This window comes from Salmo salar, chromosome ssa11 (assembly GCF_905237065.1).
Source record: "Salmo salar chromosome ssa11, Ssal_v3.1, whole genome shotgun sequence".
Taxonomy (NCBI): domain Eukaryota; kingdom Metazoa; phylum Chordata; class Actinopteri; order Salmoniformes; family Salmonidae; genus Salmo; species Salmo salar.
This window is the reverse complement of record NC_059452.1, coordinates 72,345,335-72,362,739: the sequence shown is the minus strand read 5'-3', so window position 1 is coordinate 72,362,739 and position 17,405 is coordinate 72,345,335. Positions and strand designations below refer to the sequence as shown.

The 17,405-nt window shown below is 42.4% G+C and overlaps 1 protein-coding gene across 6 annotated transcripts in view; it reads right to left on the bottom strand.

Annotated features, from left to right (window-relative positions):
• Positions 1-15,651, bottom strand: part of LOC106563044 (LHFPL tetraspan subfamily member 2a protein) — a 68,019-nt gene extending 52,368 nt beyond the window's left edge. For 3 of the 6 annotated variants that reach the window (XM_045689908.1, XM_045689907.1, XM_014128257.2), the window contains exon 1: positions 15,355-15,651. The gene's annotated coding sequence lies outside the window, so the exon portion shown is untranslated. Of the gene's footprint in view, positions 1-14,213; positions 14,295-15,354 lie in introns of all 6 variants that reach the window. The other 3 variants (XM_045689909.1, XM_014128259.2, XM_014128258.2) reach the window with 2 other exon arrangements.
• Between the last annotated feature and the right edge of the window lie 1,754 nt (positions 15,652-17,405).

The following is a 17,405-nucleotide window of genomic DNA, read 5'->3' as shown; positions in this document are numbered from 1 at the left end:
ACTGGCGGTAAGAACAGACGACGGCCATAATTCTTTGAGTTTCATCACTCAGATATTACATTTATAAAACATTTAACAAACCAAACATTGCAATACTGTTATGTAAGATAAAAATCCAAACTGGTCAGTGCATCAATACTGGTATATAGTAAAATGCGGTTTACTGCCCAGCCCTACTGCCCCAACTAAGGGGCATAGACTAAGGAACAAACTCGATGTGTGAGAGAAGTTCAACAGAAACTCATGTACAGATCCAAGCAAAACTCAATCCCTTTTAAATGACATCATGACTTCCACGAGCATTTAGTTGCCTCTGCAAAATCATCCTTGTTCGCCTGAATACACTCGCACCGTCACTTTCACCTCACTGCTGTGCAACTTGGGCCATTTAGACAGGACACCAGCTGTAATGTTGATATACAAGGTGCGCAAACCACCTTTAGGCAATATGCACGTTGTTGATTACAGACTTTGAGCAAAAGTAACGATTAGGCTAAACACAGACTCTAATTTCCTCTGTCTTTATGATGGTGTGTGTACGTATGCGTTCCTTCATGTGCTGTAGGTGTGTGTATTTTGCGTATGGTGCACTGTGCTTGCGTGTGTGTGTGTCTGTGCGTGCACGTGTGTGTTGCCCACAAGCGACCACACACAGAGACAGATTACATCAGCTTGCAGTGATGACTCTAATAGCTGAGTAGAGTAGAGCTTGTGGAGTTGCACAGATGGCTGGGCAGCATCAGCCTAACAATGAGGACCTGTCTCTCTCTCCGCCAGGCCTAGCTACTGCCTGATGGAAAATATCTGTAACAAAGACACAGTACCTTCCAGCAGCACACTACTCTACTTGCCAGGATAGGAGAGGAGGGTTATGAACTCAATGACTGGGGGGCTTCTGGCCTGTGTGCTGCTTAGTTGACTTCATTGTTCCAACTGAGAGAATGAGCTGACTTTCCTGATTGCATGCAGCCAAGGCAAGAGAACAGAGCATAAATATGCAACACAATACGACAGCAGAGGCAGACACACATACACACACACACACACACACACACACACACACACTAGTGAATACATTTGGCCTGCAGATTTAAAGAGTGCTGTGAATATGGGTCCCTGATGCCTGGAGTCAGGGAGAGACTAAAGCATGAAACACACCAAGAATCTCACTGCCGATAGACTGCTGATGGGTACTTATCAAAGTCGGAGGCCGTTCCTTCTCTTGCTAGAACAAAAGCGGTACCTGCTGCGTGCCGATCCGGTAGCGACGGACTTGCCGTTCCTGCATGTAGAATTGCAATGCTTGTCAATGGCCAACAACATGACAACAAAAAGGAAAAAAAGAGGGCATTTTCTCCGCACATCCACGGCTAAATGTCATGAGCCAGTCACATTTCATTTGCAGTGTAGGCTATGGGACGGGAGCTAGCTAAGTGCAAAGACGCAACGCACACAAAACAAAATAATTCCTCCAAGATTTTGGAGAGTAAATGAAATAGTTTCTTCGTCATCAGTTATCTAGCTGTGGCCGTCTGGCTATGATCATCAAGTACTTTCTACAAAGAAAGCAACGTTAGCGCAGTTAGCTAGCTACCATTGGAATCGAGACCATAAGCAACACACATTGCCAGACAACGTTACTGCTACCTTCTTGTTTGGAGTATTTTAACAAGGCTGAGAGGCTGACGACTTCAAAATTGCTGTGTGAACACAAAAGAGATTGACAGCCGACACACGGTTCAGAGGTGCTAAGTACCGTGGGGAGGCAAACGTTTGACAATCCCACCGGTGTGTCTGAGCAACAATGTGTTCTCTGATAGACTTAGCATGGACGCACACACGCAGAGGCATGGCTAATAACTGTCCTATAATAACGGATGGGAGGTTAACACTCCTGGAATGGACCTGGGCCAACCCTGACTCTCCCAGGAGAAAACACCCACTATTGGACCAAACACATTTCTTCTTTCCAGGTCGAGACTATTTCTGTTCTTCCTGAGTATTGACTGTGATCCGTTTCTATTGTATCCCCCCCCCCTGATGGCTTTACATTAACAAGGCCATAATGGAGCCTGTAATGTCTTTAAATACACCTTCCAAACCAAGATGCTTTAGCACCGACCTTTCTTTATATACGAACGGTATTGCCGGCGACAAAGCCTCTACTTTTTTTTCTGCCAACCGACCTAGTCGGCTTAGTATGAATTGTAGCCGTAATGGCACACGCACACTACGCTCTTAAGCTCTTGATGGTTGCTAGGCAGCGCCCATTACAACTACCCTCCTGGCAGTTCTAAACTTCGCCCATCTCTTCGCACAGCCCACCACATGCACTGTTTCCTTAACCACAACTGAATGGATCCATAATGAATTACTGTGGGAATAAATCAGTGGTGTAAAGTACTTCAGTAAAAATACTTTAAAGTACTACTTAAGTCATTTTTGGGGGTATCTGTACTTTACTTTACTGTTTATATTTTACTTTTACTTCACTACATTCCTAAAGAAATAATGCATTTTTTACTCCATAATTTTTCCTTGAGACCCAAAAGTACTCATAACGTTTTGAATGCTTAGGACAGGGAAATGGTCCAATTCACTCACTTATCAAGAGAACATCCCTGGTCATCCCTACTGCCTCTGATCTGGCGGACGCACAAAACACACATTTTTTGTTTGTACATTATGTCTGAGTGTTGGAATGTGCCCCTGGCTATCCGTAAATAGAAAAAATAAAGAAATAAAATTGTGGCGTCTGGTTTGCTTAATATAAGGAATTAAAAAATAATTTATACTTTTACTTTTGATACTTAAGTATATTTTAAACAAAATACTTTTTGACTTTTACTCAAGTAGTATTTTACTGGGTGACATTCGCTTTTACTTGAGTCATTTTCTATTAAGGTATCTTTACTTTTACTCAAGTATGACAATTTTTGTGTGACAACTTTTTCCACCACTGGAATAAATATCACTGAATTATGAAAATATTGGAATAAAGTAGGCAATGGAAGGCATCCAATTGTTGCTAACTGAATCTCCCAAAGTCATCCAATTGTTATCATTCATTTGAAGTAATATGGTGCCTTCAAAAGTATTCATACCCCTTGACATATTCCACATTTAGTTGTGTTACAGCCTGAATTCTGAATGGATTACATTTATTTATTTTCTCCACCATCTACACACAATACCGCATAATGCCAAAGTGAAAACATGTATTTAGAAATGTTTGCAATACATGTTCGAATCCCATTTGCCAGTGATTACACCTGTAAGTCTTTCTGGGTAAGTCTCTAAGAGCATTGCACACCTGCATTATACAATATTTGCACATTATTCTTTTGAAAATTCTTCAAGCTCTGTCAAGTTGGTTGTTCATAATTGCTAGACAGCCATTTTAAAGTCTTGCCATGGATTTTATTGCCGATTTAAGTCAAAACTGTAACTAAGCCACTCAGGAGCATTCTCTAGTGTATATTTGGCCTTGTGTTTTAGGTTAGTGCCCTGCTGAAAGGTGAATATATCTCCTACAGTCGTGGCCAAAAGTTTTGAGAATGACACAAATATAAATTTTCACAAAGTCTGCTGCCTCAGTTTGTATGATGGCAATTTGCATATACTCCAGAATGTTATGAGGAGGGATCAGATGAATTGCAATAAATTGCAAAGTCCCTCTTTGCCATGCAAATGAACTGAATCCCCCAAAAACATTTCCACTGCATTTCAGCTCTGCCACAAAAGGACCAGCTGACATCATGTCAGTGATTCTTTTGTGAAGACAGGTGTGAGTGTTGACGAGGACAAGGCTAGAGATCACTCTGTCATGCTGATTGAGTTCAAATAACAGATTGGAAGCTTTAAAAGGAGGGTGGTGCTTGGAATCATTGTTCTTCCTCTGTCAACCATGGTTACCTGCAAGGAAACACGTGCCATCATCATTGCTTTGCACAAAAAGGGCTTCACAGGCAAGGATATTGCTGCCAGTAAGATTGCACCTAAATCAACCATTTATCGAATCATCAAGAACTTCAAGGAAGCGGTTCAGTTGTTGTGAAGAAGGCTTCAGGGCGCCCAAGAAAGTCCAGCAAGCGCCAGGTCCGTCTCCATAAAGTTGATTCAGCTGCGGGATCGGGGCACCACCAGTACAGAGCTTGATCAGGAATGGCAGCAGGCAGGTATGAGTGCATCTGCACGCACAGTGAGGCGAAGACTTTTGGAGGATGGCCTGGTGTCAAGAAGGGCAGCAAAGAAGCCACTTCTCTCCAGGAAAAACATCAGGGACAGACTGATATTCTGCAAAAGGTACAAGGATTGGACTGCTGAGGACTGGGGTAAAGTAATTTTCTCTGATGAATCCCCTTTCAACAGTACTCTAAGTGTGATAGGACCAGTGATTGAATTCAAGTAGAGTAGAGCACTGCAGGTTTATAGACAATTGAAGGGGGGAGGGGTTAACAGGGAATGAGGCAGGAGAGAGCGAGGAAGGTGAGCTTGAGGTGAAGCTAAAACTGTGTCAGTTCATTCTGTGTTTGTTTAGTAACTGAGAGTGTGTCAGTTCATACTGTGTTTGTTTAGTAACTGAGAGTGTGTCAGTTCCTTCTGTGTTTGTTTAGTAACTGAGAGTGTGTCAGTTCATTCTGTGTTTGTTTAGTAACTGAGAGTGTGTCAGTTCATTCTGTGTTTGTTTAGTAACTGAGAGTGTGTCAGTTCCTTCTGTGTTTGTTTAGTAACTGAGAGTGTGTCAGTTCCTTCTGTGTTTGTTTAGTAACTGAGAGTGTGTCAGTTCATTCTGTGTTTGTTTAGTAACTGAGAGTGTGTCAGTGCCCGGCTGTCCTTCACAGCATCTGAGATTTCACCAAACAGGATGCATCTGTTGATTAGGAGAGGAGAAGCTGTACAGTGGTGATATAACTGCTCTGGCTAATTCCAGCTAAATTCAATTAGTCCTGTATTCATGAGACAGAGGGATATGAGTTCTGGGGCCTCGGGACACTGTGCTGTTTTATGTGGGTTTAACTGGACGTACGGTCAGTGCCAAACAATCAGACTGAATCTGTCTCTGTCGGTTATTGGTTCAGAACTCACAGTTTGTCCTTGGGCAGTCTAACATGAACAATTGGAGACAATCTAAACACGCTTCATGTCATTGAATCTGCTAAGGCATGTGCATGTGTGAGTGTGTGTGTGTGTGTGTATGTGTGAGTGTGTGTGCGTGTGTGTGCGCACCTGCATTTGTCTATAGTCCCCTAGGTGCTGTATCATTATATACCGTCCCCTGTCCGGTCCAGTGTGAAAGCTCCCCAGTCACCTGCAGCAGCAGCAGCTAACCCTGGAGCCTCTTTCTTGCTGTAACAAATGCGTTCCCAGCTGCACACACCATTAATCCTACACTATTCATTACATGTATTACACAGAGAGACCTGGTACACACCATTAACCTGGCCTATACACAGTGACCGGGGCCCTTGGCTTCCATTCAAACAGTGGGCCTTATTCACTCAAAATACAATATCAAAACACCAGCTCTCCATGCTTCTTGCACTGAGAATATGATTATATTTGGATTGATTAGCCATAATAAAAGGAAATCAATCGAAAAATATGAACTATGTGAAACTATACAAAACTCAACTACTTTAATTCAATATAAGACTCTTGGTTGGTTAACCTTAGCCCTGACACTTCCACATCGACCCTTTGATTGAATAGTGCCCAGTGTGTGTAAGTCATTATCACCTATTGAGTCAGATCCCCTTCAACACCTAACTAGCAGACCCTGGTTTACAGTTGGAACTAACTCATAGACTTAGAGCTCTCGCACCTCACTGAAACACTATATGGCTTGAAAGATCATCTAACACTAGTCTGAAGGAGGACAGCCTGTTTTTAGCACAACTTAGTGGGCCAAGAGGAGAGAGAGAAAGAGAGAGATTCCCCCAACCAAGGATGGCCTATAGCAGCACCTAGATCTTCTGCACAGATTCTGTCAGATCTGGGCCCTGACATTACATCTCAGTAAGACTGGTGTTCCAAAAAAAGGTCCAGTTGCCAGTACCACAAATACAAATTCCATCTAGACACCATTGGCCTAGAGCACACAAAAAACGATACCTACCTCGGCCTAAACATCAGCACCACAGGTAACTCCCACAAAGCTGTGAACGATCTAAAAGACAAGGCAAGAAGGGCCTTCTACGCCATCAAAAGGAACATAAAATTTGAATCTGGCTAAAAATACTTGAATCAGTTATAGAACCCATTGCCCTTTATGGTTGTGAGGTCCGGGCTCCGCTCACCCATCAAGAATTCACAAAATGGAACAAACACCAAATTGAGACTATGAATTCTGCAAAAACATCCTCCGTGTACAATGTAAAATACCAAAGAATGCATGCAGAGCAGAATTTGACCAATCCCTGCTAATTATCAAAATCCAGAAAAGAGACGTTAAATTCTACAACCACCTAAAAGGAAGCGATTCCCAAACCTTCCATAACAAAGCCATCACCTACAGAGAGATGAATCTAGAGAACAGTCACCTAAGCAAGCTGGTCCTGGGGCTCTGTCCACAAACACAAACAGACCTCGGTTGGGTCTAATTGTGTTGCTGTTGCTGTCCTGGGGCTCTGTGAGGTAATTACTTGACACATTGGAAAGAATTTACCAAAAAACAGAGCAAACTGGAATGCTATTTGGCCCTAAACAGAGAGTAAACAATGGAAGAATACCTGATCACTGTGATTATGTACAGACTCAGTGAGCATAGCCTTGCTATCGAGAGAGGCCGCTGTAGGCAGACCTGGCTCTCAAGAGAAGACAGGCTACGTGCACACTGCCCAAAAAACAAGGTGGAAACTGAGCTGCACTTCGTAACCTCCTGCCCAATGTATGATCATATTAGAGACACAATATTTCCCTCAGATTACACAGAACCACAAATAATTTGAAAACAAACACAATTTTGTCCCATATCTATTGGGTGAAATACCACAGTGTACAATCACAGCAGCAAGATTTGTGACCTGTTGCCACAAGAAAAGGGCAACCAGTGAAGAACAAACACCAGTGTAAATACTAGAGGTCGACCGATTATGATTTTTCAACACCGATACCGATACCGATTATTGAATGTCCAAAACACCCGATACCGATTAATCAGCCAATTTTTTTTAATTTTTTTATTTGTAATAATGACAATTACAACAATACTGAATGAACACTTATTTTAACTTAATATAATACATCAATACAATTAATTTAGCCTCAAATAAATAATGAAACATGTTCAATTTGGTTTAAATAATGCAAAAACAAAGTGTTGGAGAAGAAAGTAAAAGTGCAATATGTGCCATGTAAAAAAGCAAACGTTTAAGTTCCTTGCTTAGAACATGAGAACATATGAAAGCTGGTGGTTCCTTTTAACATGAGTCTTCAATATTCCCAGGTAAGAAGTTTTAGGTTGTAGTTATTATAGGAATTATAGGACTATTTCTCTCTATACGATTTGTATTTCATATACCTTTGACTATTGGATGTTCTTATAGGCACTTTAGTATTGCCAGTGTAACAGTATAGCTTCCGTCCCTCTCCTCGCTCCTACCTGGGCTCGAACCAGGAACACATCGACAACAGCCACCCTCGAAGCAGCATTACCCATGCAGAGCAAGGGGAAAAACTACTCCAAGTCTCAGAGCGAGTGACGTTTGAAACACTATTAGCGTGCACCCGGCTAACTAGCTAGCCATTTCACACCAGCCTCATCTTGGGAGTTGATAGGCTTGAAGTCATAAACAGCGCAATGCATTGCGAAGGGCTGCTGGCAAACGCACGAAAGTGCTGTTATGAATGAATGCTTACGAGCCTGCTGCTGCCTACCATCGCTCAGTCAGACTGCTCTATCAAATCATAGACTTAATTATAACATAATAACACACAGAAATACGAGCCTTAGTTCATTAATATGGTCGAATCCGGAAACTATCATCTCGAAAACAAAACGTTTTTCCTGTCAGTAAAATACGGAACCGTTCCGTATTTTATCTAACGGGTGGCATCCCTAAGTCTAAATATTCCTGTTACATTGCACAACCTTCAATGCTATGTCATAATTACATAAAATTCTGGCAAATTAGTTCGCAACGAGCCAGGCGGCCCAAACTGTTGCATATACCCTGACTCTGCGTGCAATGAACGCAAAATGGCACAATTTCACCTGGTTAATATTGCCTGCTAACCTGGATTTCTTTTAGCTAAATATGCAGGTTTAAAAATATATACTTCTGTGTATTGATTTTAAGAAAGGCATTGATGTTTATGGTTAGGTACAGTCGTGCAATGATTGTGCTGTTTTCGCAAATGCGCTTTTGTTAAATCATCCCCCGTTTGGCGAAGTCGGCTGTCTTTGTTAGGAAGAAATAGTCTTCACAGTTCGCAACGAGCCAGGCGGCCCAAACTGCTGCATATACCCTGACTCTGTTTGCAAGAGAAGTGACACATTTTCGCTAGTTAAAAGAAATTCATGTTAGCAGGCAATATTAACTAAATATGCAGGTTTAAAATATATACTTGTGTATTGATTTTAAGAAAGGCATTGATGTTTATAGTTGGAGCAACATGTACCTAAGAGATTATATGCAACACAGGACAGGCTAGATAAACTAGTAATATCATCAACCATGTGTAGTTAACTAGTGATTATGATTGATTGATTGTTTTTTATAAGATAAGTTTAATGCCAGCTAGCAACTTATCTTGGCTTCTTACTGCATTCGCGTAACAGGCAGGCTCCTCGTGGAGTGCAATGTAAAGCAGGTGGTTAGAGCGTTGGACTAGTTAACCGTAAGGTTGCAAGATTGAATCCCCGAGCTGACAAGGTAAAAATCTGTCGTTCTGCACCATCATTGAAAATAAGAATGTGTTCATAACTGACTTGCCTAGTTAAATAAAGGTCTAAAAAAAGAAAAATCGTCCAAATCGGCGTCCAAAAATACCGATTTCCGATTGTTATGAAAACTTGAAATCGGCCCTAATTAATCGGCCATTCCGATTAATCGGTCGACCTCTAGTAAATACAACCCATATTTATGTTTATTTATTTTCCCTTTTGTACGTTAACTATTTGCACATTGTTACAACACTGTATATATACATAATATGACATTTGAAATGTCTTTATTCGTTTGAATATTCTGTGAGCGTAATGTTAACTATTCATTTTTATTGTTTATTTCACTTTTGTATTGTCTATTTCACTCGCTTTGGCAATGTTAACATATGTTTCCCATGCCAATAAAGCCATTTGAATTGAACAGAGAGAGGGGGGGACCGAAGAAGACAGACAGAGACTGCTATGGCAGTTGGTTCGCGACTGTGGCGCTACAATGGCCCTAGCTGCTGGTGATAATGATTGCTGAAGGCTTGCCAATCCAAACTGAAGTGGAGTAGTCATGGTGACAGGGAAAGCCAGGTCCTAAACAGAAGAGGACAGTTCAGTCATAAACTAACAGTTAGCTAGAAAAGAGTTTGGTCAGCGCTTGGTTAGACTTCTTGACTTCCACAGGAGGGGGGAGTTGATTTCTGTACCAGTGAGATATTAGATATTAATAAATGCGCTTTTGTTAAATCATCCCCCGTTTGGCGAAGTCGGCTGTCTTTGTTAGGAAGAAATAGTCTTCACAGTTCGCAACGAGCCAGGCGGCCCAAACTGCTGCCAGGTGTTTCTGCATTTATAGATATCAGATATTAACCAGCTCCGAACGAAAACACATAACATTCATATCACAAAGCCTGACGAACCACTACAGTCATGTAGCCTGTCATCTTCAACACCAGTACCAAACCCAACTCAAAGCACATCGTTCACAAACAGACGCACACCATATGATAATCTCCTTATCACCAGGCGCAGAGGGCCAGGTGTTTCTGATTGGCTGTAATCTCTCTCATCATTAGCATACAGCTGCGAGGCCTAGGCCCGGGTCACTTGAGTTCCAGCCAATCAATATCTATAAACCCCGGACAGAACGTCTGCTGCCACGGCAACCTAAGGATGCCTGAAAGGATCCTTCTACAAGGAACTCGGAATCCATAAAGGAAAGAATGTCCATTGTCCTCAAGTGTCATATCGGCAAAAAGGGAACCATTTTTAGTGGATCACCAGACTAGTATGTTACATGTTGGCTACACTGAGCATGTTACATGCAGAAATAAGAGATCTGCACATTACTTCCCACACAATAGTGGAAATACAAACAGCTAATCTGAATCTAATTTCTATGATAGACCAGCTGGGAACGGCTGATGTCCGTCTGTCCCTAGTTCCCTGAGACTGTCCCATTGACAGACACAATGGGACAAAACCCCAACTCGCCTCTGCTTGTTCAGCCAGACAGACTGGAACCTCCACGGTCCTGCCCTCTAACCTCCTCCCTCACCCACCTCCCCACCTTCCCTCCTGTCACTCAGTCTCCGGATATCTTATTCTTTGGAAGAGAGTGAGAGAGAGAGAGAGAGCGAGAGAGAGAGAGAAAGAGAGCGAGAGGAGAGAGAGCGAGAGAGACTTGAAATGTGTTTATCTTTTTCAACCCTTTGTGATGTAATGTTTACTGTTCATTTCCAACCGTTTTTTTGTTGATATTATTTTGTCTTCTCACTTTTGTTTACTGTGTATTTCACCTGCTTTGGCAATGTAAACATATGTTTCTCATGCCAATAAATCCCCTTTGAATTGAACGAGAGAGACAGAGAGAGAGAGAGAGAGAGAGAGAGAGAGAGAGAGAAAGAGAGGGAGGGGGTAGTTCTTTGTTATTGTGTGGGCCCCTCCCTGCTGGTTTCCCAGTAAAGGGACCAGGCTGGGGGCCGGTAGGCGCCAAGAGGGGGTCGGGAGTGTCTGTTGTACCCCCAGCAGAGCCTCATCTCTGGGAGCCACATGAGCCCAAAGGACGGTGGGAGAGGAGGGAGAATGTGTCAGAGTATGAAAGAGTGTAAAGCAAAGTACACTCAGGGAAAGGGAGAGAAATAGAGGAGAGAAGACAGACTCACTCCGACGCTGCCTAATCTTAACTGTGTGCATGACTGAGAGAGAGAGCAGAGCAGAAAGAGAGCGAGAGAGAGACAGAGAGTGAGAGAGAGAGAGAGAGAGAGGAAGAGAGACTGAGCGGCTGAGACAGAGAAAGAATGCGGTATTCACTATTCTATACAGTTCTACACATTACTATGATCTGTGGAAGATGGCTCTGAGGAGGATGAAATCTAAAAAGAAACTCTATTTCTTTCGACCATCATGGAAAAACTCCATCACCTTAACTGCTTCCACTCCTTTGGCCCTTTACACAGCAATGACCCGGTATAAAACCACTGTAAAGCATTTACACAGTGTGTACACACACACACACACACACACACACACACACACACACACACACACACACACACACACACTTTAGGCAAAAATAAAAAGACATCCTACCGCCCTACTTTTCCACTGTGCTCTGCTGACTAAAACCGTGTGACACTTTTTCATCCAGAGCCTACCATAGGAGAGCATCTCTCAACCCTCCCAACTCTCTCTAAAAGCCCTCGGACAGACAGACGGCTGCTTTTAATTCAATCCCAAAGTCTCCTTTCGGGAGGCTGTGACGGAAAACCTCCTAACGTAATGTGACCCAGTTAGTCAGTCAGTAGGTCTGCCTGCCTGTGTTCCAACGCAGCCCTCCCCAAAGTCACTATGGTGGTTTTACTGGCAATTAACTGATCTTCGGGAAACAAAAGGATGTTGAACAAAAATCTTCCTTTTGCGTGTTGGATTGCTAAGAGGGTTCCTGGGGGTTGTTGTTGAAAGGCTTCTTGCACACAAACATCAAAGAATATCGTAGAGGGGGTAAAAGAAAAAAACAAAGACTATGTCAAAACCAGATGCTGCAGTGAATCAGTGAAAGTGAAACTTCTCTTCTTTTACTCAATCCCCCTCCTGCTTCTGTAACATGTTAGTTTGAAGCAGTATGATGCAAACAGTGGTTGAAGGGGCTGACCAGTACTGAAAAAAACAGAAACTCTAACCTATTGCTTGAGTAACAGCATCTCTTATAGAACACCAGTTCTAAACCACAAACCCTAGTATGGTAAAATAAGAATTAAAGTTGAGTACGGCGTATTACTGCAACCTTTTTCATTCCCCTTCAGGCAATCTGATGCAAACCAAACAGCCATGTTATAAGGCCTATCTCCTCTAGTAGTGAGTGGTGGGGTCCTGTTGTGCCAAACTGTACACCAGATGTGGATCCCTGCCTCCACACTACAGCCTGACCCCTGACCCCACAGATTCCATTTAATCAGCCAATTTCACAGGCCTGTCACACCGAGCCTGTGGTCCAGCCTCGGGTTTCACACACACACTGATAGAGAAAGGATCTGATTTCAGCTAAGAACTGCCTCCAAATACTCTGTACTGGTACCCCCTGCATATAGCCTCGCTATTGTTATTTTACTGCTGCTCTTTAATTATTTGTTACTTTTCATTTTTTGTATTCTTCCTTAAATTGCATTGTTGGTTAAGGGCTTGTAAGTAAGCATTTCACTGCTGTATTCAGCGCATGTGACAAATAAAATTGGATTTGATTTGAAATATTGATGTTAACTTAATCATTGGAGCATATTTGGAAAGGGCCCGACCACTGGGGGCATTAAAAACGTGTGCACCAAACCCTCCAATTGAAAGTCGCTTTAAGTGTCGCCATGCCAAAGGGGAACATATTGACGAAAGCTATAAACTGAGGTCAGGGGCCTGGACTGATGACACACACATGTAGACAATGTCATCAAAGAGCAGAAAAGTTGAAGTTTGGAGAGCAGACTATGTGGTCTGTATGAACTGGTTGCCAGTCGAAGTCCGTGGAGTTTTTTATATGACGTTAAAAGAATCGCCAACTGCACTCACAGCACCAGGCAGGCCGCAAAAAAAGCAGAGGCTGGTAAGATTTTTTCCACTCTTTGATAATTCACCATTCTGTTTAGGCAAAGGGAGAAGAAGAAAAAAACAACAACATTAAAGAACTTTCCTGAAGCAACTGCTGCACTCCTAGCCTGCCAAGGCAGCCAGTAGGAGGAAGCGGATATTTTCCCCTTTTCCTGAGGCCAGAGCTGAACCGAGCAGAACAGTGGAGCCTTCTCCAGCAGGCCTATAATGATTGAATCCTGTTTGATTCCAGGTTTTTTTATTGGTCCAAACATGGAGCTCTGAGGGACACCACGTACTTCGGCCCTCCAGCATTAACCACAGCCAGTCTTCCACTCCACAGCCGGTCTTCCAATGGCTGCCATCTTTATTCTTAGACACAGGTGAGTCCCCATTCAATGATGTGGCAACTTCTGACCAAGACCACGCAATGGCTGTGCTGCAGCATGCCACTGCCACGCATTCAGGGTTGGCTATAGCGTGACAATGAATGGTAGCATATTTAGCGATTTACTTTAAAGGTCCGGTCTTTCTAAATGTGTCTTGGGTATTTCATGCAAGTACTGTGACGGGAAACATAGAAAAGGACAAGAGAAAAGTAACAGGGAGAAACTTAACACTAGGACTAGAACTGCTACTCTCTGTTGTTATCTATGCGTAGTCACTTTAATAACTCTTCCTACATGTACATATTACCACAATTACCTCAACTAACCGGTGCCCCCACATTGGCTCTGTACCGGCACCCCCTTTATATAGCCTCGCTATTGTTATTTTACTGCTGCTATTTAATTACTTGTTCCTTTTATTTCTTATTCTTATTTGTATTTTTTAAACTGCATTGTTGGTTAGGGGCTTGTAAGTAAGCATTTCATGTGACTAATAAAATTTGATTTGATTTGTCCTTAGGTGAATAGTTATTGATTCCCTACCGACTGTTGCTATAGACACTCCTTGAATGGCTTGAGCCTTGGGACAACAACAAGCATTCTCATTCAACACAGTGCCACATCCACTATTCACACAAATCAATATTTTAGTTTGGATTCTTTAGACAATTGTATTGGCAGCCAACTCCCCCTGCAGAGTTATGGGCTGGCTAACTAAGGAAAGGGGAGAGGTCCAGGCTGGCCTATATAGCAGATCTCATATATGAGATGGTTTTCATGGGACACAATCTCTATATCACTGCTATTATGAGGTTGACAATACAGGGGTCCAAAGGCTTCACCTTAGCCAGTAATATAATATTTCTTACCTCCCCAGGGCTCTCCCACACATAGGCTTACAGAAGTGCACGCGCTCACGCACACAGGTGGGATATGTTTTCAGGTTGTTGCTTTGAAGGGGGGAAGGGGGAATAGGGTCAGAAACAACAACAACAAAAACTCTAGCAAGCTATTTCTGTCAAGCCTATTTCTGACCACTTCAGTCTCAAAAGCCCCTCTAGGAAAGATTTGTCCTCTCCTTTTTGGACTTTTTTTTTTTGTTTGACATGAATTAGTCCTTCAGTTTGACAGGTCAGCATTCTAGTTGGGATACTCCACCAAAATCACAGTTCAGGGAGTTCCCTCTGGACCATTTAAGATCAGCCAAACTGGCCAGCCACTAGGTCAGAGAGGAAAACGCTACTTCTGCCTCAGTAACAACTCCTCCATTTGCATTTGTTTACATTATGAGTTGGATGTTTGCCAGGTATAAATAGGCTGTGTTTTAAAAAAAAAAATCAAATGTCGTTCATTCCCTTAGGAAAAAAAGATTAGAGCGCAGTATAACTGCAGTATGCTGCAAATACTGCCTTCAAAATAACACGTGTTTCTACTGCAGTAATTTTGCAGTGTAACTGCAGTTAAAGCGCAGTATAACTGCAGATCAACTGCATCTAAAATACAACAGTCCACTGCAGTTACTGCACTTTTACTGCAGTTTCAAACTGCTATCTTTTTTTTTTTTGTAAGGGCAGAATTTTTGTTGTGCAGGCATATACCTTGTCTGTGTGTCCTATTATTGACGTGTAATTTGTTCAAAGTAAATTTGACAGTTCATTTGACGGAAACCGCTGCAATAGCTCTCAGGCATACATACACAGGCCTAATAACATTGTAATAACACGAGAACAGGCACCGCGCTGATTGGATCCGTATACAGAAAAAGAATGAAAGAGTAGAATGTGAAACGTTGCCTGACAAACTATTCGTCAATCTGGTATCCCCACAACGCCGAATCAGCAGCTCCCAGACAAATGAAAACAATTACATTTACTATGACATTTTCTCTAAAGTAATCTAAGCATTGTTGAAAATACATTGTATATGAAATCAGTGTAAGTGAATAACGGGAATAGGCTATAGATGAAAAACGGATTGAATGGCAAAAGCTAAATAAATCATTATCCCTACCTACGGGTAGGTTTTCCACGTTTTGCAAAACGTCCAGCGATGAATAAGGGCGCTTTTAAAAAAAAAAATCCAATTGGCGGAAATAACTTTTTGAAAACCACTATCTTTGCGTTACAAGTTTCTTTGTGGATAATGCCGTGTGCTGCCTCTACCCACACGATTCCTTGGTCCAAGTGTATTTCTACCCCACGCTTTCACTCTTCGACCACGAATGAGTGAGGCGCAAGCGGTTTTCTCCGGACCAGTTTGCTTACATCTGAGAGCGAGTGACGTTATTCTCGTGTTACCGTTTAATCCCCCTCTCTCTTTCTCTCTCTCTCTCTCTCTCTCTCTCTCTCTCTCTCTTTCTCTTTCTCTTTCTCTCTCTCTCATTACGTTTCATTAAAACGTTTCTCGATTTACTGGAGGATGTTTGAGGGGAGTTATGCCCTGTTCTGTGTGCCCATATGGTTTAACCCTGCTCCATTCCTACATGATCTTATGCAGTGTACACCCATGTCGTAGTTGTGTGGTCAACACAAGCCAATGTCATTCAGGTTGAACACTTCACGTTCTTCAGAGGAGCCAGAGTATTTAGAGGTCATAGCCCTACTACATGCATTACTGCAGTGAAAAAGGCAACACTGAAATCCTAGTTGAACCTAATTGACTTATGTGAATGGTTGTACTGTGCCATCTCCCATTCACACATAGTCTCTAGTGCTCTGTTGTCTGGTCTGGTCTGGTCTGGTGTGTTAGTCAGAATGAATGGAGAGATAGAGCCCATTCATGGCAGATATCTCAGTTCAGGGTTGTGAATGCGCCCCATTGGAAAACAGGAATAGGAAGAAATAACAGCTTTTGTGTATTAGTTGACATTGTGTTAAGTTTACAGGGCAGAGGGGCAGGGAGAATGGGCTGTTGTGACTGGAGAAAGGGACAACTGGTGCCAGGAACTCTCGACCTTATAGTTGTGCTTCTTGAAATTTGAATGAAGCTGGGAAACAGTTACTGGTACAGGGACTTACTACTAAGCAGATTCAACCAAGGAGGTTTGAGGAAACCACATCTTAAAACCATTATCACCTGAGTAAAATGGTTGACAGGTTTTTATAGTTAGCTACTTTGAGTAGTTTCCTTTAAAAATATATATATATTTTGATGAAAAAAATTAACAACACCCTCAAAATAGCTTAAAATAAAACCACCATGTAAGTGGTACTTTTGATGTAACTTTTGATGAAGAAGTTAACACACACACACTCACATCAAGGGCATTCTTGACACAGTCCTTGTGACAGCAGAGAGATAAGGGCAGTGGGCTGTCTCCAGCTCGGTTTGTTTACAGTGGAGCAGAGCTCTGTGTCTTTGTTATGACTACACACACACACACACACACACACACACACACACACACACACACACACACACACACACACACACACACACACACACCTGGAGGGCTTGGACGACCTAGCACTGAGTAAGTTCCTTTTCCTAAAAAAGCCTTACTGCTGGTAATTACTATTGTTTTACACAATGGTGTGCGTGTGCGTGTGTGTGTGTGTGTGTGCTGGGTTGGGTAGGTTACTCTCTAAATGTAATCCGTTACAGTTACCTGTCCAAAATTGAAATCAGTAATGGCCTTTTTTTAGATTACCCAAATTTAGAGACATAATCTGATTACTTTCAGTTACTTTTGGATTACTTTCCATTTAAGAGGCATTAGAAGCTAAACTTGATGCCCTCAATCTCACACAAATTATCAATGAACCTACCAGGTACCAACCCAAAGCCGTAAACACGGGCACCCTCATAGATATCATCCTAACCAACTTGCCCTCTAAATACACCTCTGCTGTTTTCAACCAAGATCTCAGCGATCACTGCCTCATTGCCTGCATCCGTAATGGGTCAGCGGTCAAACGACCTCCACTCATCACTGTCAAATGCTCCCTGAAACACTTCAGCGAGCAGGCCTTTCTAATCAACCTGGCCCGGGTATCCTGGAAGGATATTGACCTCATTCCGTCAGTAGAGGATGCCTGGTTATTTTTTTTAAATGCCTTCCT